The sequence below is a fragment of the Oryx dammah genome, unplaced genomic scaffold (assembly GCF_014754425.2).
Source record: "Oryx dammah isolate SB20612 unplaced genomic scaffold, SCBI_Odam_1.1 HiC_scaffold_3, whole genome shotgun sequence".
NCBI classification, from domain to species: Eukaryota; Metazoa; Chordata; class Mammalia; order Artiodactyla; family Bovidae; genus Oryx; species Oryx dammah.
In genome coordinates this window covers 19,842,357-19,865,453 of record NW_024070187.1, presented here as the reverse complement: position 1 = coordinate 19,865,453, position 23,097 = coordinate 19,842,357, and positions in this window count along the sequence as shown.

Here is a 23,097-nt window from a genome sequence, read left to right as displayed (position 1 = left end):
AGCCCATCTTTGCATGAAATGTTCCCTTGGTATCTCTAATTTTCTTGAAGAGATCTCTAGTCTTTCCCATTCTGTTGTTTTCCTCTATTTCTTTGCATTGATCGCTGAAGAAGGCTTTCTTATCTCTTCTTGCTATTCTTTGAAACTCTATGGTAGTGATATTAAAAATCATGGGGGCCTCAAGCAGAAGAGGGAAAACCCAGTAAATGAAGGAAGACAGAATGGAAAGTTGGACTGAGCCTTTATTCTTGATAGCCTTGTGAGCAATGTAAATATTGTCAGTAACCACCTATCTTCTTGCTTCCTGTTATGTGAGAAAAAATGAAACCCTAGTTATGTAAGCCTCTACTACTTGCAATTTTCGATACTTGCAGCCAAAGCAGCCTGTCTGGTCAATTCTGCTTCATGTAGTGAAGTTCCACTGGATAATTAATCCTTGCCCAAACATCACACACTTTTTTACCATCCTATCTTTTCTCCACTTAGATTTGTATATGGCAAGTACTTAATTTTATAAAATATATGATGTGATCTGGTTGATAAAATTTGAAGTTTAAATAAATGGTCAATGACTAGACCAATCAATGAAAAATTATTCTCTAACTATGGGGTCGCAAAGAGTCAGACACGACTGAGCGACTGAACTGAACTGATGAGACATAAGGTATGGTGCTACAGCTAATTTAAATTTTGAGCTTTCTAATCAGAATCATTCTATACTTTCCCAATGACAATTTCTTGTGCTTTGTTTTACAAACAAACAAAAGCCCTCAGTAAAAGTTTTATATACAGGGTGGTTTTCCAGAGGACAGGAACCAGCTCTCCTGTGTTTTATAGAAAGCCTAGATCACTGCTGGCACTCAGTGAATATTAAATTATAATAATACTGCTATGGATATTATTCAGATTCTCTGACATGGTTGCAACTTTATGTTTTTGAAGTACATGAAATCCTATAATAAAAATTTTTATGGATGTGAACACATGTTACATATAGTTTGTCAGTCAGCCTAGCCAGGTCATATTAGGAATGTATTGGGAATAATGATGTTTTTCAGTGTCTACCTTGGTGTGACTTCAACTGCAGAGTGTCAGTTTCCTAACTTATCATAATAAATTACTTCTCAAAAACATTATCAAGCTGCAATGATTCTCAATTCTAGGGGAGAAAAATTCTTTCCTACAAGAAATCCAAAATGGGGCAAAAAAGATTTTTTGAATAAAAAAGAAAGCTTAGAACTTTCTTGGTGGTGTAGTGGATAGGAATCTGCCTGCTAATGCAAGGGACACAGGTTGCATCCCTGGTCCGGGAAGATTTCACACGCTTTGGAGCTGCCGAGCCCATCCATGTGCCACAGCTACTGAGCCCGTGCTCTAGAGCCCACACTCCCCAACTGCTGATGTCTGCGTGCTCTAGGACCCCTGAGCCACAACCAATGAACCCCTGTGGACAACTACTGAAGCTCCAACACTCTAGAGCCAGCAAGCCGTAACTACCGAAGCTCATGTACCTAGAACCTGTGCTCCGCAACAAGAGAGGCCACCACAATGAGAAGCCCCTTCACTGCAACTAGAGAAAGCCCGAGCAGAGCAACAAAGACCCAGCACAGCCAAAAATAAAAGTAAATAATTTTTTTTAATATAAGCTTAAGTCCTACCTCTACTTAAAAGCATTCCTGGGAGATTTTATTTTAGTCATTTTTGAAACTATTACATTTATAAGGAGCATATAATTATTAAAGAAAAAGTTCAGACTCATTCATATAACTTTCACTTTAAACGGTATAGTCAAAAGTCCTGAGATGGTCACACAGCATTTGTCGTATCTCAAAACTTCCTAGGAAGTCTTTTGGCTTTATGGAATTTTGCTCGAAGTTGCCTTACCTTATCATCCTAAGGAATCACTGGAGCAGAGTGATTTCCCATTGTCTTTTTACTTGTTTGTACATCCATTCTGTTTCTGTGAGTATACCAAACACTTTCTCTTTGCCTCCTTAACTCTGTTTTCATCAGCAGCCCTTTAGCTGAGAACAAGCGAACACCCTTGGAAAACACTTTTTAAAAAGTGTTGGGACATTCTTTAGGATAAAATAGTCTTCCTTTAAAGCACTTTTATTTTACTTTTGCAAGTTTACCCTCAGAGAAATGAAATCCCAGGTTTTGGTATACACAAAAACCTATATACTAATGTTTCTGCTGCTGCTGCTAAGTCGCTTCAGTCATGTCCAACTCTGTGCGACCCCATAGGTGGCAGCCCACCAGGCTCCCCCGTCCCTGGGATTCTCCAAGCAAGAACACTGGAGTGGGTTGCCATTTTCTTCTCCAATGCATGAAAGTGAAAAGTGAAAGTGAAGTCACTGAGTCGTGTCCAACTCTCAGCGACCCCATGGACTGCAGCCTACCAGGCCCCTCCATTCATGGGATTTTCCAGGCAAGAGTACTGGAGTGGGGTGCCACTGCCTTCTCCGACTAATGTTTCTAACAACTTTATATCTAATACCCAAAACTGGCAACAACCCATATGACCTTCAACAGGTAAAAGGTTGTGCAAGCTGCAATACATCCATACCATGAAATACTACTCAAAAACAAAAAGCAATATTGATATACACAACAAACCCTAAATCAATATCCAGGAAATTATGTTGAGTGAAAAAAACTAATCACTTTAGGTTTAGGTTACAAGCTGTATGATTCCATTCATACAACAATCTTGTAAGGACAAAGTTATAGAAATGGAGAACAGATTAGTGGTTTAGGATGGGAAAAAGGCAGAGGGGAAGTGGGTGTGGCTATAGAAGAGCAACAGGAAGAATCCTTGTGGTGATAGAAACCTTCTGGTATTTCACTCCATTAACAACAGTAGCCAGGTTATGATATTGTACGATAGCTTTGCAAGATTTCCCGTTGGGGGAAATTGGTTAAAGGAATCTCTTTATACTATTTCTTACAACTGCAAATGAACCTAGAATTATCTCAAAATGAAGGTTTAATTTTTGCCCAGAATCTGTTTCATCTCCTTATGGAATCTATCCCATCTCCTTATAACAAGGCCTCATGTTTTTTGGAACAACCTGTCCCTACTTTCAGTCCATGAGGTTCAGATGGTCTAATTTATGGGTAGACATGAGACTCAGACCTGATCAGCCTACTCCACATCTTGAATCCTAGTGACATGTTCCTGAATGGTCACATGATTAAAGTTGGTACCATGGTACTCAACTGAACTGTGCAGGAAGAAAAACTCCTTTTACTAAGGTTGCTTAGTTTTGTAAGATGAAATTCTTAAATAAACAGGGCCTACCACATTGAGCCAATCAGGGACTGGAGTCAGTGCAGAGGAACAAAGTTTGTGGTCCTAAACTCAACCATGCCTGAAGGTAGTTCACTCTCTGGACTTTTCAGTTATGTGACCCAATTGCTACCCATTTTTGCTTAACTTTTTTTTTTTCCTTAAGTTTAATTTTAAAAGACCTTCACCTTTGGTGAAGACTAGAATCACATTCAGTATATAATACAAGCATTTATATAACAATGTAATAAAATTTGAAATAGTTACACCATAACAAAAACATTTGACTATTCCACTAACTAGTGAGAATCCTGTTTTGTTTTGTTTTTTTACTTCTACCTTTTAAGTTTAATGTCAGTTCTCCTCCTCTTCTGATCTTCATCTCCCACTAATTTTATCGCACAGCCAAAACATTTCTTGGGTAGGCTGTATCTTTTTAATTTTCCCCATTTTTTTCTGTTGGGGGTTATATTCTTATTAATTTGCAAGATATTTTTGTAGGTTAGGGTTTCTCTTGTGGCTCAGCTGGTAAAGAATCTGCCTGCAATGTGGGAGACCTGAGTTCAATCCCTGGGTTGGGAAAGGCTACCCACTCCAGTATTCTGGCCTAGAGAATTCCATGGACTGTATAGTCCATGGGGTCGCAAATAGTCAGACACAACTGAGCGACTTTCATTGCACATCACTTTGTAGGTTAAGGATAGTAGACCTCTGGCTATCATGCATGTGAAAAATACTTTCTCCTCCTGCCCATTGTTCTTTCAATCTCATGTACAGTATTCATTCCATTTATAAAATTTAACTTTTATTGTTAAATAGAGCTTCCCAGGTGGCGTTAGTGGTAAAGAACCCCTCTGCCAATGCAGGTAATGTAAGAGATTCGGGTTTGATCCCTGGGTTGGGAAGATCCCCTGGAGAAGGGTATGGCAACCCACTCCAGTATTCTTGCCTGGAGAATCCCATGAACAGAGGAGCCTGGCAGGCTACAGTCCATGAGGTCACATAGAGTCAGACGTGACTGAAGTGACTGAGCACATAGTTAAATTTATCAATCTGCTTTTTTTTTTTTTATCATTTCTGGCTTTCACATCATACTGAAGAAAATCATCCTTCTCCACTCCAATATTCCCTTCAAAATTTGCCCATATTTTTTGTCTGTTACTTTTGTCTTTTTTTTAAACAAGTATCAAGAATGTAAAGAGCACTGTAAACTGACACCCTTCCCCAACTGGTTGCATACTGGACAAATATTTTATTCACGAATATATATTTTCCTTACTGATTCAAGAGTCTAACCTTCTCAGATGCTAAATCCCTACACATATTTGAGGCTGAGGATAAACACTCACATTGTTTTAATTTCAGCTATTTTATGATATAATTTAACATCTGTTCAGGCAATATTCCTTCTCAGTATTTATGTTTTTCAGAATTCTTTCATCTCTACATGCATGTTTGTCCTTCAAAGTGAGTTTAGAATCATTTTGCCAAGTTCCTCACCAACCTCTCCACAATAAATAGGTATTTTAATTGATAATATACTGTGTAAAGAATAAACTTAAACCAAATTGACCTCTTTACAAAAATTAAGCCTACCTTTCCAAGGCATGTCCCTCTATTCAAGTCTTGGGTTGTGTTTGCAAAACTTTTCATTATGCTATTACATAGAATGTTATAATTTTATTCATTCAGTTCCTGCATATTTCTTAAGACCATCCTAAATATTAGATGCATTTATTTGTAAATATAAATGGAACATTTTCCCTTTACGTTTTCCTTATAAGAATGTACAATATCAGAAAGCTACTGATTCTATTTTGTAACCATCTATCATAATGAATATCCTTATTTTCTTAAAATTTTAATAAGTCTGCAAGATAAATATTTTCAAAGAAGGTCAGTTAGTTTAAAATAGTTTAGAAAATAATTGGGTGATCAGTATAATTTAAAATTTAAAAAGTGTCTGATTTAACACACACACACACACACACACACACATACACATAAAAATCCTCTGGGTTGGGACATGCTTTCTTCTGAATTTAAATATTAGCAAATGCAAGGAGTCTAGTAGCTTTATAAAGCATGAAATTTTCAGAGCTCTTCCTCTGGTTCCACCATTTTGTTTCTCCAACAAGAGAATGCACATCCCTTACAGCAACTGCTCCAAGAAACCATTTTTTTTTCCAGTGATTCTCAAAAAATCTAATATTGCAATTTAAAAACCAAAGAAGGAAAACCGTCTCATCTGACACTTCTGTTGCATTTTCTTTCACCAGGTTCACAGCATATGATTAACAATGCGCATAAACTTGGCTCTGTGATTTTGTGTTTAGATAATGATGGAAATCCATTAAACTCTCCTTTTATGGCTGATGATCTGTCAGCTGAACATCCAGCAGTTTCTTTTTATAGAAATATGATTTGATCTGCAATGTCCTGGAACATGTTTTTCCAGCTATTTGGCTGCAAGCTTATGCTAATTATCAGGCATTATCTCACAACTTCTGTGGCACACACGAACGTAAAAATCGCCTCCCCCAGAAGCTTTCTTTGAAGAGGAACTAAGTGGAATTTCTACAGCATTCACTGCAGGTATCACTCAAGTGATAGTGCTAAAACAAAGGGCTTTTTTCAAAAAACAAAAACTAAATTTTATTTTTCATATGTCTTAAGAGTGTCCTAGGTATTTAGTAGAATGCTATGTTTTCTCAAACACCCGGAGTTATAGTAGGGCTTGGCTGAAAATACAATAGATTCATTTGCCCTTTTCTATAGCTCTTTTAACCAATTATTTAATAACATTGGTTACCTTCTATTTTTTTCTCATTGATTCTGCTAATGAGACATAGATTAGTTTGTATCTGAATCCAGAAGTGTAGATCAAACCCCTTCATGTGTCCATTAAATGAGATTAGTAATAACAACCACTTATTGGGTGATTATTATGTGTCCGGTACTAAGCCAAGTGTTCTACATGTGTAATTTCATTTAATTATCATGACAACCTATCAGGTTGATAGTATTATTATTCTCATTTTAATAATGAGAAAACTAAGGCTTAGAGGAATAAAGTCAAATAGAAGGCAAAGCCTGAACTCTCATCCATTACAACCACAATGAAGAACCTAAGAATTGAGTACCCAAAACTGGCATCTACCTACCTAGTAAAGTCCACCAGAAATCAGGGGATGTCTGGGGAACAGCTATTGTGACTAGACACAGAAGCCACAGATGGTGAGAAAGAGCTCTCTCTGAAAATAATCAAAAACATATCACCGAAACCCCACCAGTCTTAAATCATCCTTGTTCCCATTTACAGATGAGAAATACAAAAAGTCACATAGCTAGGAAGCACCAGAGACAGATGCACAGCCAGATCGTGTAAATCCAAGTCTAACACCCCACCGTGTAACTAAGGCTCATACACGGTGGCAGAGATGGCATGTCCTTCATGGTGTCGCACCATGGCATCCTCAAGGTCATATCACCTTCAGTGTCCCTCCATGCAAACACTGCAGCTCTCCCAAACGCTGGTCACCCACGATAACTGCTGGTAAAAGGAAACATCTCTTATTAGCTTATTTCCTGTTTTCCTTCTTCCTGGATATCATCAAAATGCCAATCAAAGCAGTTCAGTTCAGTTCAGTTCAGTCACTCAGTCGTGTCTGACTCTTTGTAACCCCATGAACCACAGTACGCCAGGCCTCCCTGTCCATCACCAACTCCCGGAGTTCACCCAAACTCTTGTCCATCAAATCAGTGATGCCATCCAGCCATCTCATCCTCTGTCGTCCCCTTCTCCTCCTGCCCCCAATCCCTCCCAGCATCAGGGTCTTTTCCAATGAGTCAACTCTTCGCATGAGGTGGCCAAAGTACTGGAGTTTCAGCTTTAGCATCAGTCCTTCCAAGGAACACCCAGGGCTGATCTCCTTTAGAATGGACTGGTTGGATCTCCTTGCAGTCCAAGGGACTCTCAAGAGTCTTCTCCAACACCACACTTCAAAAGCATCAGTTCTTCAGTGCTCAGCTTTCTTCACAGTCCAGCTCTCACATCCATACATAATCACTGGAAAAACCATAGCCTTGACTAGACAGACCTTTGTTGGCAAAGTAATGTCTCTGCTTTTCAATATGCTATCTAGATTGCTCATAATTTTTCTTCCAAGGAGTAAGAGTCTTTTAATTTCATTGCTGCAATCACCATCTGCAGTGATTTTGAAGCCCCCCAAAATAAAATCTGACACTGTTTCCACATCTATTTCCCATGAAGTGATGGGACCAGATGCCATGATCTTCCTTTTCTGAATGTTGAGCTTTAAGCCAACTTTTTCACTCTCCTCTTTCACTTTTATCAAGAGGCTTTTTAGTTCCTCTTCACTTTCTGCCATAAGGGTGGTGTCATCTGCATATCTGAGGTTATCGAAATTTCTCCCGGCAATCCTGATTCCAGCTTTTGCTTCTTCCAGCCCAGTGTTTCTCATGATGTCCTCTGCATATAAGTTAAATAAGCAGGGTGACAATATACAGCCTTGACGTTCTCCTTTTCCTATTTGGAACCAGTCTGTTGTTCCATGTCCAGTTCTAAAGCAGTTAAATGCTGTAAATAATTCTTAATTTACTTGACACTCTATATGATTGGACCTACATTTTAAAAAATTAATTAGCTGCTTGAAAGTTATGTACATATATAAGCTTTTCCATCTCTGTTATTCTGTACAATCCCAATATGCCACTTATCCCAGACTATTTTTACACCTCTTCAATTGCTTTGAACGCTCTCCTACATACTCTACAAGTCCAAATTTATCTGGGCCCTGTCTCCTTAAGGCACAGAGTTTGCTCCTTTCCATTCCTCAGCCTCCCAGGCAGCTAGACTGGGGACTTGAAACCAGCTTGGGCAACATGTGCTCTGGCATTTGGGGGCCTTGCAGACCCAGGGAGAGATTCCCCTCCCAGACCTGGGGAGAAAATGGCCCCTGCATGGCTAGCCAATTGTTATAGATAATAAAAGGCTTGACTAGACCCACATCTCTCATATACTAGCCAGGCAATTCTGAGTCCCCGGACACCTCTTTATACCTAATTCTTGCACACCAAGCCAATATTTCCCCTGCACTAAATCACCTCAGGGCCAGGCAACAAGAAATCACTCCTTTAGCCTGAAACCCACAGGAATTATTCAAACCTGTCCATCGTAAAATGTTTACCCTGCCTGCCTTACCTTTCCCAAGGAAATCCCAACAAAATCATGGCTCAGACTCTCCTCTCCCTCGTGCCTTCTGCCATCTGGTCAGGACCCAGCACTACCCCCATAGCCCTGGGACGTGTTCAGTAGCCCCTCTCTACAACCGTGGGCATCATCAGCATCTTCAAAGCCTCCCTCGTGTGGCGGTACCAGCTTTACCAGTGTACACCCAACACAGACATTCCTGGGACACTAGATACCATTTCTAACCTCATGTTTCTCATCAGAGACTAGAATGCAAAAGTAAAAAGCCAAAAGATACCTGGAGTAACAGGTACGTTTGGCCTTGGAGTACAAAATGAAGCAGGGCACAGGCTAATGGAGCTTTGCCAAGAGAATGCACTGGTCACAGCAAACACCCTCTTCCAACAACACAAGAGATGACTCTACACATGGACATCACCAGATGGTCAACACTGAAATCAGACTGATTCTATTCTTTGCACTGAAAATGGAGAAGCTCTGTACAGTCAGCAAAAAAGATGGGAGCTGACTGTGGCTCAGATCATGAACTTCTTCTTCCCAAATTCAGACTTAAATTGAAGAATGTAGGGAAAACCACAAGGCCATTCAGGTTTGATCTAAATCAAATCCCTCACGATTACACAGTGGAAATGACAAATGGATTCAAGGGATTGGATCCGATAGAGGGCCAGAAGAACTATGGACGGGGTTCATAACATTGTACAGGAGGTGGTGATCAAAACCATCTCCAAGAAAAAGACAGGTAAAATGGTTGTCTGAGGAGACTTTACAAATAGCTGAGAAAAGAAGAGAAGAGAAAGGCAAAGGAGAAAAAGAAAGATATACCCATCTGAATAGAGTTCCAAAGAATAGCAAGGAGAGATAAGAAAGCCTTTTTGAGTGAACAATGCAAAGAAATAGAGGAAAACAACAGAATGGGAAAGACTAGAGATCTCTTCAAGAAAATTAGAGATACCAAGGAAACATTTCATGCAAAGATGTGCTCGATAAAGGACAGAAACGGTATGGATCTAACAGAAGAAGATATTAAGAAGAGATAGCAAGAATACACAGAAGAACTATACAAAAAAGATCTTCATGACCCAGATAACCACGATGATGTGATCACTCACCTAGAGCCAGACATCCTGGAATGTGAAGTCAAGTGGGCCTTAGGAAATAACACTACAAACAAAGCTAGTGGAGGTGATGGAATTCCAGCTGAGCTGTTTCAAGTCCTGAAAGATGATGCTGTGAAAGTGCTACACTCAATATGCCAGCAAATTTGGAAAATTCAGCAGTGGCCACAGGACTGAAAAGGTCAGTTTTCATTCCAATCCCAAAGAAAGGCAATGCTGAAGAAGGTTCAAACAACCACACAACTGCACTCATCTCACACACTAGCACAGTAATGCTCAAAATTCTCCAAGTGAAGCTTCAACAGTACATGAACCAAGGCAAAGGAACCAGAGATCAAATTTCCAACATCAACTGGATCATTGAAAAAGCAAGAGAATTCTAGAAAAACATCTACTTCTGCTCCATTGACTATGCTAAAGCCTTTGACTGTGTGGATAACAACAAATTGTGGACAATTCTGAAAGAGATGGGAATACCAGACCACAAGAGCTGCCTCCTGAGAAATCTGTATGCAGGTGAAGAAGCAACAGTTAGAACTGAACATGGAACAGACTGGTTCCAAACCAGGAAAGGAGTCCATCAAGGCTGTATATTGTCACCCTGCTTATTTAACTTACATGCAGAGTACATCATGGGAAATGTCAGGCTGGATGAAACACAAGCTGGAATCAAGATTGCTGGGAGATATATCAATAACCTCAGATATGCAGATGACACCATCCTTATGGTAGAAGGTGAAGAAGAACTAAAGAGCCTCTTGATGAAAGTGAAAGAGAGAGTGAAACATTGGCTTAAAACTCAACATTCAGAAAAGTAAGATCATGGCATCTGGTCCCATCACTTCATGGCAAATGGATGGGGAAACAACTCAAAGAGTGAGAGACTTTATTTTTTAGGGTCCCAAAATCACTGCAGATGGTGACTGCAGCCATGAAATTAAAAGACACTTACTCCTTGGAAGAAAAACTATGACCAACCTAGACAGCATATTAAAAATCAGAGACCTTAGTTTACTGCCAAAGGTCCATATAGTCAAAGGTATGGTTTTTCCAGTAGTCATGTACAGATGTGAGAGTTGGACTATAAAGAAGGCTGAGTGCCAAAGAATTGATGCTTTTGAAAACTGTGGTGTTGAAGAAGACTCTTGTGAGTCCCTTGGGCTGCAAGGAGATCAAACTCCTCTTGATGTGGGCGGGACCCTCGGTTTTCCTCTCGAGTGGAGACGGGTATGTCGGGGAACTTCAATTCTAAAGGAAATCAACCCTTATTATTCACTGGAAGGACTGATGCTGAAGCTCTAATACTTTGGCTACCTGTTGCAAAGAGCCAGCTTATTGGAAAAGACCCTGATGCTGGGAAAGATATGGACATGAGCTTGAGCAAGCTCTGGGAGATGGTGAAGGACAATGGGGCCTGATGTGCTGCAGTCCATGGGGTCACAAAGAGGCAGACATGACTGAGTGGCTGAACAACAAAAACCTCATGTTAGAGAGGATGAAACTGAGGCACAGAGTGTTTAAACAACTTCCTGAGATAATATGATGATCCAGAATTCTGAGCCAGGCAGGCGGGCTCCAGATGGCACTAAACCAAGGCTTTGTCATCTTCTTTGCTCCCCTCTCCCACTCTGCTGTCCCTGGAAATGCGCCTGGCTTCATAGTTTTTCTTTGCATTCAGTTGATGTGATATGAGGCCACTTGCGTATTTTTACAGTACTCTCAAAAAGCAACTGCCGTAGATGTCGTGCTTGAATTGGCAGTCTGTTCTATCACAAATTCTAGTTTTATTTTAAATTTCACTCAGTTTCGTTTTACTTCGTCTTTAGATTTCTAGATATTCTTTTACTGAGTACTCTTTCCCAGCTCTGACACAAAACTAGTCTCATTGTTTCTGATGTCTATATACAGAGGAAGGGTGACAGGATTGGGGACACTGTCCATGAGATTTTTCACAACTACAGGTAAAGTGTCATTTGGGAGGATGAGAGTTGCCCTTTTTTCTAGGCCATACTGTATTCACGTCATCTCTACATCAAGGCATCAGTATTTCCAAAGCTCCCAGGATTTCTGTTACCCCCAAGTAAGCTAATCTAGCATGATCTGATATATTATAAAACCAGATGTTATAGTCGCAAGCTTTGACAAAGAAGTCAGGGCAAAAGTGATGAACAATGTATTAAGTAACAGACCTCAGTATGATCTGAAGACTTCTAGGTAACCAACCCCTTGACCTCCATGAACAAATCTTATATTAATTCATTCTCCCCATGGACCCTGGGGGAAAAGACATGAACACTTTCATGGAATTCTTAGACAAGATTCACGTGTTTGCTCTAAGTCAAGACCAAGAGTAGTGGGGGAAGGTTTCAAGCTGATGAATATGCAATTGTTTACCTGTTTTGCCACGTGTATGGAGTGAATAAGAAAGAGTTAATATGAAAAGGCATATTTCTAATAAATATTTGCCACCACAAGTAGAAAGATAAGAAAGCCTCTTAAGAAAAATTGCCAGTGGCCTAGTCTCACATTTCTGAAAAACGACTTCTAGGATAACACTCTCTCCAGCTTCTCCACACTCCCCTCCCTGTTTTGCAAACACACACAACGATGACTGAGGAGATCAGAATGATATGAATGTGGCTCAGCCCTTCTACCCTCACTCAAGTCTACAAAGACAGAGGGCTTTCATTATAGCAAGAGAGCCGGTTCAGGCCCTGGTGAACAGTATTGGAAGGGCCTCCAGAGAAGGGTAGACTATAGTAACAAATTCCTCAGAGGGCTTTGTATTCAGACCCACACCTCTTCCAGATCACCAGCCCCAGTTATTTGTACTGGCTCCCCCCACCTTGCATGACCTCTGGCCTTCTCCTCCAGATCCTCAACTCCATGTGGTCAAGACACATGGATCAGGGCCCAATATTCCTCCTCGGAGCACAATCTCCTTCTGGGTCAGATACTGGAGTTCAGCAGAAGCAAGGCAGTAATTCTGAGCATGTTTTTTCTACATAGTTTTGGTGGATTATTCCAAAGATTACACTTAGAGGAAAGCAAATAATCTAATTCTCCACTACTAAGGGAACATCAGGCTTTCCAGGTGGTAAAGAATATTTCTGCCAATGCAGGAGACATGGGTTCAATCCCTGGGTCAGGAAGATCCCCTGGAGAAGGGAATAGCAAACCACCCCAGTATTCTTGCCTTGGAAATCCCATGGACAGAGGAGCCTGGCAAGCCACAGTCCACAGGGTCGCAAAAGAGCTGGACACGACTCAACGACTAAACAGCAAAGGGAACATCTAAGCTCCATACTCAAATTCAGCCCTAACAGCCATTTGATTCTCATCTATCTGGTTGTGCCTATTTCTCAATTAGTTCCAAACTCAGACTTATGGGGTAGAAGTAACAATCCTCCATCTCTTCAAACGTGAAAAGGTTCGGTCAAAGGTAATCTTGATACAAAGCTTTTATAGGTAAAAGCTAAAAAATGTTTAACATCTTGTATTTTTTTAAAATCAAGTTTCCTTAGGTTTCCCTGAGTCCAAAGTTCATTTCCTGACAACATCAGGTACAACTATACATCTCCATTCATTTACTTCGTTATTGAACTCACGGAATCTCAGAACTGAAAACAATTATAAGGAATACTGAGTAAGTATCTTATCCAAGGTCACAAAGCTAGCTGTTGACAGAGCTAAAGCTGAGTCCAAGTCTTCCCATTCCCAGTGGGGTTGGTTCCCTTTCTGTGATACTAGACTTCCTTCTAGTGCTTTTTCAGTGAACTGAGTATACATGTGTCTTCACGCCTTTGTTAATACAGGAACGATGTTTGGTGATAGCAAATAGATAATGGGTTAACTATAAAACCTCAGAATTTGGAGCAAAACTAAAGAAAACAAGCGGTTCTGTTTTCATTTCCACCAATGAGGCTATTGAGGGCCAGATAGATGGCATAACCCAGCCAGACTCCACTGCTCCTGCATCTAAAATCAGTTCTCTTTCCTCCTTGGAAATGCCCCTTCTAACCACTGAAAACCAAAACTCAAGTGTTATTTCTTCCTGCTTGACCAGAAAGCAGAGAAAATAATAGATATTTAACCCCCTAAATAACAATATAGGCAGTACATTATTATAAGTATCACGTAATTCTCTTACCAGGACCAGTCTATTGATTGATTTAAATTAGTTCTCTCCTAAAACTTACTACCTTTTTGGTAATGAGATTTCCTCAGCCTAGCATAGATAATATTTAGAATATCAACCCTGTTTCTTGGGTAGGAAACAATTCAATGATGAATGCTGATGAAAACCATTAGTCGTGCAAAACCATATTAAGTTGTTTCAGTAACGAGACAGGGACTGTTTAATGAAGCATGTCTTCACCATAAATAACAACAACAGTAAAGACAAATTTACTGCTTTTGTATCCCATGGACATTTGTCACACATTTCAGAGCACTGGAAATGAAAATTGGATATATTTAATTGTTAGTATATAAGTGAAATGGTAAAAAATGTTTAAGAGAAGTCACTTTACATTTGGGTCATAATTTTTTGAGAATAGGCTCATCTCTAATGCAAATATATGAGCTGAATAAGTGTCGTATTTATTATATATGCATTCATTGTCTCTGCTGAATAATTACATGAATATTGAAATTTCAACAGTTGTTTTATATATGTGTATGTATAACTGAATCACTTTGCTCTACAGCAGAAATTAACACAATATTGTAAAACAACTATACTTCAGTAAGAAAAAAATTTTAAAGAAAATTAATGGACAGTGGTTTATTATTTTCAAAGAAAACACGGGCATAATGAGTACTGACCTAAGATGTGCCACAGTGTGTGCTTTCCAAGCTTGGGGGCCCTGTCCTTAGAAGGACAGACCAAAAGATCTCAAAATCTACATGCAGTGAGCGCACCACAGAGAAACACAAGCCAGTGCCTGAAGGATGAATCCCGCTGGAACCAATCAACCCTCTGTTTCTCCCCGCTACAGTGGGGTCACCCAGCTATACTGGAAGCTCCTTGGGAGTTGGGATGGCACATTCCTGATCACTGTGTTCCTAACACAACCTGGATGCAGCTGTCCCTTGCCCACCACAGTTCTGAAGCACTAGCTCTTCCCCTCTGACCTCGTCCTTTTCTGAGTAGCTTTCTTAACGACTCTTTCCGTTTCTACCTTTTCTGTTTTCTAGCTTTTCCGAATGTTGTCCTCAACACCAGCTCTGGAAAAGGAAGGGCTGTGCTGGTCTTGTTCTTTGTGGTATCCAGAGTACCCACCACTAAGAAAGCCTGTAAATCATTGACAAGTGGGTTTGTATCTACTTGAACATTGTTAGGCAGGAAGTTATTTGAGATGGTCTCATCCATTCATTTTCTAGCAGTTCTAATCATTAAATTCTTCTTCAGGAAACCCAGATGTATGGGTGTTTTATGGGTGGGGGTGGGAGGAAGGTAAAATTCAGCTTCCTAGGTGCGTATTTTCTCATTATCACTATATCTGAGCAAAAAGATGCCTCAACATTTTTCTTCTCTTTGGAACTCTACAAGAATGATTATGAACCTTGTCCTCAATAGATATTCAGTTAAGTGAAGACGTCTCCCACTCAAAACAATTCAGCTTGATCACGGTCAATACTTCTCATTGCCCTTGACATTAACTTCTGCCTATCCTCCCCACCACTCTTCCCTTTTCCTTTCATGTATTTCCACTGGTATTTCTAAATGAGAAAAATAATTTGGAAAGTATCAACTTGCAAACTCTTCGAGGAGCTCCTTAGAAGAAATCAGCACTGTTGAATAAAGTCCCACCAGACTATTCTAACCTTCTCTGACAAAGTCAAAGATCAGATAAAATTTATGATGAGCTTGCATTTAAAATTCTTGGCATGGAGCATACTGAGCCATGTGTCAGAAAGTAAAACCTACCTGTCAAACAATAACTATGGAGATGGAAGCCTGACTGGAAAGCAACACCAGCAGTGTGGTTGATTCTGCATAAACTGAGGAACACACACCATAATCCATAGACTCCAGTCACAAAGGAATGAGAACTGTCCCCAGTGACACTGCGTAATTTTACCCACGAGTCTTGCATATATACTTTCTGAGCTATATCCAACTGCCCACTTCCATGTTACACTCAATGAGGAAAGTAGATAAAACAAGCATACGTCTCATCTACACACAAATGTACCCAGCTAAATGTATGGCATCTTTCCAAGCCTCCAAAACATGTTTTTAAAGGGCACAAAAAGTTTAATTAAAGGCATGTAATATAAAGTTCTTTTGTTTTACCCACATAACAAGTAAATCCAAAGTCAAAACTTGCCCTTTCTAAAACCAGAGCAATACTCTTAGCTACCAAGGATTTACTTTGTCATTCTCTAGCCACAGATCTATTGCCATTAAGGTGGCAAGTTATTACTGCTTGTCAGAACTATTCTTGCCTTCCATGTTGCTGTTTTTTTATATACATGGTGGGGAGAGAAGGGGAAAATAGAGAGATGCATCAGCAAAGCTCTTGGTCTTGTAGCTTTAAAGGGGGTTCAGAGACAAGGAAAGCCCATACTGCTGTCAAATCTACCAGGAATTTGTTCACCAAAACCACCTCAGCAAAAAGATACTGCATCACAAATATTAAATTCGAAGTTATTCACCACAACACTGTTCCCCACCTCATTTACGTTCTATACAGAAAAAGTTTCCATTGCTCCTGTGAGTTGAAGTAAATGAGAACAGACTTGGACTCAAAATAAGAACAAGCTTTCATAAATGAAACAAGATGTATAAAAGAGGAGCTTTCATAAATGAAACAAGATGTATAGAAGAGGTGAGTAACATAACTGCAGAGAGTATATAAACTGCTACCAGTCATTCAAAGAGGCCAGAAATGGAAAGTTCTGCCTGAAAAGTTCTGCATGTCCCATCACCAAATGAGCTCCAGGAGTTTCCCCTAAGGGTGGTGGCAGAGGGAATCCCCATATCGGATGTTTTGATAAGATTTTAAAAGGCCCTTCCAATATCAAAGAAGTGATCATACTAGATCCTAAATTACTACTCCAAACCTTTCCTGTCTTTCAACTCATGGATGCTTTGTGTGGCTTATTCTAATCATGTTCTAAATTAATTCCAAAAAGCCATTTCTAATGAGAATTTGAAGTCATATTTATTTTGTTCTTTACACAACTATAAAATTTTTTATCTATGGAACAAAGAGTACTTTTTTTAATCCATGTAGTATAAGGAAAGGTGTACAAGAATTATGAGGGAGGCCAGCATTTCTTAGCTATATGCCCTTAGGGCAGGATACTTAACTTCTCAAAGGCTTAGTTTCATCATCAGCTAAGCAAGGACCACATGGGTTAATATGCCAAATTCCTGGGACTCAGTGGCTGCCCAATAAATGGCATCCACGGTTACTGCAGCTGTTCTTATAAACAGAGATAAAAGGTCTTGTGATATTGACTTGTTTTTATATTGAGGAAATATTGAACACCTGGAAAAGAAGATCATTTTTCTTCCAGAATGTTTCTCATTAAAAATTTTCCTTGGAAATGGAGGACATGATATAAAAGGATAAAACCTTTTTTTTTTTTCAGTTAGAAAGTCAGACAGTGTTACTTATTCTCGAAATGAACCTTTTGGAGTACATTCCTGGAAAAATGATGTGTAGTCTGAACTCAACACAAGAATAGCTTGTGGTAAAGAGGTCTGTTAGGAATGACCACTTTAAAACTCTTGAAATTGTTAGGTTCCTGAAAATAAGGATTTATCATTAATGATCTTATGTCAAGATTGACAATATAGGGAAAAATTGAGTGACACATTAAAATCTCATAATTCTTACCTATCAGATGTATAAGTAGAACAACTGACCAAGTTTCCCCTAAGAAAAATGGAGACCTAAAAACTTCTCCCATCTCACATACACATACACTCACTCACTCCCTCCAATAATACATAATCAGAGTGCTTTTCATCTTCCTGGAAAACACTGTACACAATATATTAGCACTGTCTGGAGAGGCAACCATCAGAAACACAATGCTATGAGTCAACACTGCCAGTAAGAGGAGGAGGTGAAGTTTTAAGTGTTAAAATATGAAGTTTGCCGGAGGCAGAAGAATAAACAGCCAGATATCAGCTTGAAATGTCCAGCTGATTGTATTCATATTTTTTCCAAGCCACTCTGTAAATGACTATTATTCATTAGCTAAGTCTAATGTCCTTGCTTTGGTAAAAACAAGCACCCTGCCTTCACTTTTCAAACCATCTTTTTACCCTCTTCTAGTCTGAACTCCTCCAGATACTCACCACTTCCTATTCAAACCAGGAACTGATAACTAGTCATTTTTCTCCCCTCACTATCCAGAATGATGTAAGCCGTTGGAGTGAACCTAACCATCTGCCTCTCAAATGAACCTTGAGTCAACTCCATACTTGCTGCTGGTGTATCTGGCAGCAGGTCCAGAGGACGTTGAGGAGAATGCTGGGAAACTCTAATAAAACTTCAAAAAGGTATTCTTCACCTTCCTTGAGCTGGAAGGAAACGAGAGGTGTTCTGGTTCCACCCTTTGTGGTGCTTTGGGTGAAGTGAGTTGTACCCCATCACCCAGTTTGCAAAGGCAGAGCTGAAAATAAAACCTGACACCCAAGCCCTAGTTCAGTTTTTACTAACACACACACACCTTGATTTCACTTGAATTTCTCTGTCTCCGTTTGATAAAGAGTGAAACCACTAAAAATTATTGTGAGAAAAAAAAAAAAACTGGTTTTGCAGTTGACAGATTTAATTCCAGGGGGAAAAGGGAAAGATGTCTCAAAGGCATGGGCTGACTGGACTAATCCCCAGTCAGGCCCATTCACAGGGGATGTGGGAGTAGAGGCGATCCCTGAGGGAGAAAGTACAGGGGGCGGGTGAGGGGGAATAAACACACACCCTGTGATTTAATCATAGGAAAAGCCTCTATTTATGGAGTGGGAGAAGGCTGAACACTAATTGCCACTTCAGGCTTCTTCCCCTAAGAATGCTAGGACTGGTTTTTCAAGTGCAAAGGAAGAGCCCAGACACGTTACAACAGAGCACAGCACGTTCTCACCACAGCCTCCTGCCCCAGCCCTGTCTCACTCCCTTCTCACCCCAGACCAGCCCCTGGTCCCCAGTCCCCATCTGGAGAGAACAGGCCAGGGTAGGGCGTCAGCAGCAGAGGAAGATGCAGTGGCAGCCTCAGAAGACAGCAGGGGCCACAAGACTATAGATCCGGCGTTCGTCCACAGATTGGCCAACTTTGGGAGGAATCTGTCTGCAGTTGAGAACAACCCACATATTCACTCGTGTCATCCCTTTGGTTTTGATTCTAGTTTTCCCCCTTTAACATTCCAAAGAGTAGCCCAGGGACTTCCCAGGAGGCCCAGCAGCTAAAACACAGCGCTCCCAGTGCAGGGGACCCAGGATCGATCTTTGGTCAGGGAACTAGACCCCACATGCTGCGTGCCACAACAAGAACCCTGAAGAGCCCACGGGCCACACCTAAGGCCTGGTGATCTCAGTCACTCGGTCATGTCCAGCCCTGTGCGACTCCATGGACCACAGCCTGCCAGGCTCCTCTGGCCATGGGATTCTCCAGGCAAGAAAACTGGAGTGGGTTGCCATGACCTCCTCCAGGGGATCTTCCCCACCCAGGGATCCAACTTGCATTTCTTAGGTCTCCTGTGTTGGCAGGCAGGTTCTTTACCACTAGCACCACCTGGGAAGACCCTAAGGCCTGGTACTGACAAATAAATAATGATTTTTTTTTTAAAGAGTAGCCCATAACTGAAACTGACCTAACAGAACTCACTCTCACCATTCAACAAAATCTTGCATTTACACATGACTGGTGTTCTTGGTCAAAACCAGTGGTTTCTCTTTCTTTACCTTCCCCCATCTCTCCAGCAGATTTGGTATGGTTGACCTAGTAGAGAATTTTGAAGTTAAATTAGAACTGAAAGGATGGGGGTGAAATCTGCTCCACATTATTCCAGGTAGTAAAAATAATATAAATCACTCTTTTTATGGATATCCACTGCTCATATATCACCTTCAGTTTTTCCATAGTACCTATTTAATACTTAAACTGATACCTTAAAAAACTTTGGTATTTACCTTAGTCTCAGTCTAAGCAAGAAAAACCTGTCAAAGAATGAATTTGAAGTACATGTCTATTTTTCTAGTTAATTTTAAATTTAAATATGTAAGTAAACATTTTGAAGTTTATTCATATACCACCAAAGCTTATCTCAAGTTTCATCCTTGGGCAGCATCAACTTCTGGAAACACTGAGTCAAATTAAAGCGTGCTGTGGATCAGGCATGACAGACTTACCAGGGAAAAAAAGAACAAATGGATATTAAATACTGTGAGGTGGAAAGGCTTGGGCCAAATTATGCAGAACTTGATATGGCCAAAAAAAGAAAATGCAATGAAACGTTGGGAATGCAATTAACGTAATGCTTAAAATAAATGCATTTTCTAGGCATAAATAGGATACACTGGAGGTGGGAAGGCCTAGATTTGAGAAGGCCAGAGATCTGATCCAAATAACAGCCACGCCAGATAGTGAGAGCCTGGTCTAAACTGATAGACTCAAGATAGGGGAAAGGAGAAGAGCTCTGCTGTAGTAGAAAAAATAGACAGGAACCTACGGACAGAGGAGAATCAAACTGAATGAGGAGACAAGGTCAAAGACAACGGCAAGTTCTCACATGCGTGACCACGGATGCCACTGGCAGATGACGGGATTCTGAGAATAGATACTCACATGAAAATGTCCAATCAGCATTCAGTAATACGGTTCAGGAGCTGGGTGACAGGATGGATTACCATGACCTGGGAGTCATGAGCATAGATTTGACAGACAAATTCATAGAGTGGACATGCACCCCAAAATAGAGAGTAAGAAGAGCCAAGTACAGTTCTATTCAGGAAGTCAGGTTGAATAAGCTGAGAAAGAGGTCATTTATCAACAACAACAAAACTCTAGAACAGGTTGTTCAACCTTGGCAGAACATCAGAAAGATTGGGGAACTTTAAAGATTACCAGAGTCTGTGCCCCACCCCAGACCAATCAGATGTGCCCCTCGGGGACCATACATTCATATCATTACCAAATTCAGACTGAAGTATGGACACCTCTTGGCATATAAAAAACTTTAAGCCAGATCTCTTAATCCCGCGTGTTAAGAGCCAACCTAATTTTCTAGCATTTTATGACAGAGAGATAATGATAAATGAATAAAGTGCACATATATATTAACAGTGATTTTGTATAAGATATCTGGTATTTTTCTAAAATTTCCATTTTTATAAACTTTTTTCCATTTCATTCAGCACTTCAGTTATTTCAGTTGGGAAGTTCTTTCAGGGCATCTTATCTAAACAACCATTTTTAATATGAATAAAAAATAAGGTGTCTATAAGCTCTCTCTTCCCACTCGTGAATGCTTCTAAAATTTCAGTGCCTAGTAAGAGATTTCTTTTTTCCCCATTTCTTTGTTTTCTTCACACGAGTTTGGATGTTGTCCACACCTAATGTTTTCAGAAATGTTCTTAACTTAGGAGATCTCAGTATTTATTATTTGCAAAGCTGTAAAAGTCAAATGTAAAAGAAACTACAAGTTTAAAAAATCTTTCAGATTTCTTGGTTTTTTTTTTTTTCCTTGTTACTTCATATTGGATAGGAAAGGAATATACTTCCAAGAGAATATGCTCATCCTAAATTCAGCTGTGCCCATAGAGGAGAACAGCTGTGCCTTTGTTCCCCTAGTTGCCCTGAGGAATGATACCAAAATTTCATCTGATATTTTTTCAGGTATGAATTTGGGTGGATAGATGAAATTGAAATCATCACGTGTACAGATAAGGCTATGATATTGGAAAACTGACTCAATCATTCACCCACCTTACAGGACAACTTACACCAAATATTATAAAAAACAAGAATGATTTTAAGTAAAATTCAGTAAATCGTGTTAATCATTTAGCACTTGATGTTTTTGCTGGACAACAATGTTAATGTCTGTCATTGACATAGGGCTTACTGTGTAATAAGTGAAAAAAATCTGAGTCCAGGAAAACTTAAGTATCCTAAGGTTATATAACTTGTTCTAAAGAACAAACAAATAGCCCATTGCTAAATTCTAAATTAACTGGGAGACAATTTCACATCAGTTCACTTCAGTCACTCAGTCATATCTGACTCCTTGCAATCCCCATGGACTATAGCATGCCAGGCTTCCCTATCCATCACCAACTCCAAGACCCTACTCAAACTCATGTCCATCACATGGGCGATGCCATCCAACCATCTCATCCTCTGTCATCCCCTTCTCCTCCTGCCCCCAATTCCTCCCAGCATCAGGGTCTTTTCTAATGAGTCAGTTCTTCAAATCAGGTGGCCAAAGTACTGAAGTTTCAGCTTCAGCATCAGTCCTTCCAATGAATATTCAGGACTGATTTCCTTTAGGATAGACTGGTTTGATCTCCTCGCAGTCCAAGGGACTCTCAAGAGTCTTCTCCAACACCACAGTTCAAAAGCATCAATTCTTCGGTGCTCAGCTTTCTTTATAGTCCAACTCTCACATATCCATACATGACTACTGGAAAAACCATAGCTTTGATTAGACAGACCTTCACTGGTAAAGTATTGTCTCTGCTTTTTAATATGCTATCTAGGTTGGTGATAGCTTTTCTTCCAAGGAGCAAGCGTCTTTTAATTTTGTAGCTGCAGTCACCATCTGCAGTGGTTTTGGAGCCCCCCAAAATAAAGTCTCTCACTCTTTCCATTGTTTCCCCATCTATTTGCCATGAAGTGATGGCACCAGATGCCATGATCTTAGTTTTCTGAATGTTGAGTTTTAAGCCAATGTTACACTCTCTCTTTCATTTTCATCAAGAGGCTCTTTAGTTCTTCACTTTCTTCCATAGCGGTGGGGTCATCTGCATATCTGAGGTTATTGAAATATCTCCCAGCAATCTTGATTCCAGCTTGTGCTTCATCCAACCTGGCATTTCCCATGATGTACTCTGCATGTAAGTTAAATAAGCAAGGTGACAATATACAGCCTTGATGGACTCCTTTCCCAATTTGGAACCAGTCTGTTGTTCCATGTCCAGTTCTAACTGTTGCTTCTTGACCTGCATACAGATTTCTCAGGAGGCAGGTCAGGTGGTCTGATATTCCCATCTCTTTAAGAATTTCCCACAGTTTGTTGTGATCCACAAAGTCAAAGGCTTTGGTGTAGTCAATAGAGCAAATTCACATACATACACCAAAAAAAAATTTTTTTTTAAGAAAACAAAGATAATGTATAAAATTATTGTAAATCTCAGTGTACTAGAAATTTTGGGGGGTAAGAGTTTTTACACCATGAATTTTCTTCACGCCTTTTTAAATATATCCTGTGTATC